The sequence below is a fragment of the Belonocnema kinseyi genome, chromosome 2 (assembly GCF_010883055.1).
Source record: "Belonocnema kinseyi isolate 2016_QV_RU_SX_M_011 chromosome 2, B_treatae_v1, whole genome shotgun sequence".
In the NCBI taxonomy this organism is placed as follows: Eukaryota; Metazoa; Arthropoda; class Insecta; order Hymenoptera; family Cynipidae; genus Belonocnema; species Belonocnema kinseyi.
In genome coordinates, this window is record NC_046658.1 from 56,185,456 (window position 1) to 56,187,569 (window position 2,114).

At 26.2% G+C, this 2,114-nt stretch overlaps 1 protein-coding gene across 1 annotated transcript in view; it reads left to right on the forward strand.

Moving 5' to 3' along the window:
* LOC117182674 overlaps nt 1-2,114 on the forward strand; it is a 107,994-nt gene that overhangs the window by 36,136 nt on the left and 69,744 nt on the right. The gene's annotated exons all lie outside the window — the stretch shown is intronic.

Sequence of the window (2,114 nt, forward strand, 5' to 3'; positions counted from 1 at the left end):
CTACAAGCTATCTAAGGATGGTACTATAGAACGCCACCTCAAGGTAGGCCTAGTGGCGCCATCTCTTGGTCAGGCAGGAAACTTATCAATCCACCCTCGTATATAATTAAATAAAAGAAAATCTAAATTCATTTTAACGATTTAATGTCATAAACTGAGAATCCTAATTTAAAAATATTCTCTATTATTTACCATAGTAAAATTGAATTATAGTAATAACATTTTAAATATTTTAATTTTCCATTTTAAATTCTTTAAATTAGGATAATTTTTGGTTTTAATTCTTTAATTTACAAAGTTTTTTACTGGTGCAGTTTAAACTAAATAAGAAATAGAAAATTTCGATATAAGATTTCCAAATGTTAAGAAAATACCAAAAATAATTTTTCTAGCATATCGAGAAGTTTCATTAGAGAATTTTAGTAGATATAAAATATATTCAGAAATTCAATCAGTGCAATTTTTCAATAAGATCAAAAACACAAATGATAGATCATTTTCAAAATCATAACTTTTTTTTTAAAGGGATTAACAAGGTATGATTATGATTTTCAGTTAATATCGATAAGGCTTGAAAATTATCTTCATGAAATCTTTTGGGCGGCCAAATTAATGGAGGGAAAAAATTCTCAGTCATTTCCCTGTTTGTTTCCGGTTTGCAAAAAGTGTTCATGATTATCGAAAATAGAAAATTAAATTTGTTATAGCTAGAAATTTTTTCATTTGAAGGGATCAAAACTTAACTGCAAATTAATAGTTCGGCGAATAAGGTAACCAATTATGCATTTCGTGTCACAAACGGATGCTTATTTTCTAAATTTAAAAATGAAATAAGGTTATAGTTTTGGAAAAAATTCATGATTTATGTGAACAAAACTTGTATCATATTTTCGTGAAAAACTTGAAAGAGAAATATTAATCTAGAAGCTAAAAATATTCCTTAAACTTTTTGAGAGACTTTGTATTATAATATTATTTTAAGAATCTGCTAGATGTGCCGGCACAATCTTGTTAAACAAAAATTTAACTTTTAAAACAAAAACTATATGTTATATTAAAAATGGCCATAGTTTGAACGGGAAATGTAATTAATTAATTTTAATAACATTTTTCATATTTAAAACAAGAACTATGCATTATTCACCTTATTAAAAAAAATGTTAAAAGAACGTTCTAATAAATGTATTTTTTTAAAACAAAATACGGTTGTCTCCGAAATCCGAAACATTTTTTCAGGGTTCCTATACAAAAAAATGTTTGTTACGCGATTTACACAGTACACTTAGAAAATAGTAAGGATTTTAACTTAAAGCCTTTTTAATTTATTAATTTTTACTTCAAACATTCAATAATTTACATGAATAAAATGGAAGTGTTTCATACTTTTCAATTGAACAATTTCAAATAAAATGTCGATAAACTAATATTTTTATAACGAGACGAGGCGAGTATTGCAATTTACACAAGGAAAGTGTCACATACTATCTTTTATCACACCAGTCAATAATAAATGAATAACTAAATACCCTAAGTACCCTAAATAAATACCCTGATTAAAAAGTTAATGTGTATGCTAAAAAGTGCTGTTTTAGGTATCGTTTGCATTACTTACAATCCTATTTATAATGGCGGTGTGATAAAAATATTTGAAATTAAAAAATGTGAATCTTTGCTAACCTTTCAAATATGCTCAATTGAAAAATGAATCAATAAATTTTTAAATGTTCAAGATCGTACAGATAAATATTTGCTTTCACATGACTAAATATTTTCTAATAATTAATATCTTTGTAAAAACAGTAATTTTGTTTTGTCCAATTACCGAATATTATTAATAAATCCCTTCAGGTAATAGATTAAAATTACCATTTATGTACCTCAAAAAATGGTATCACTTTTTTATTGAAATGAGAAAGGTTCAAGACATCTACTCAGAAAAATGTTTTTTATAAATTTAAGGAAAAGGAATATCCATCTCACAAGAGTGACGCTGCAGATTAATAGGAAACTAATGCATTTGTTGACCTAGAAAAAGCTTTTGACAATGTAGATAGAAGTAAACTTTGGGAAATTCTGAAAGAGTATGGAGTCAATGGATGGATCCTACAAGCTAT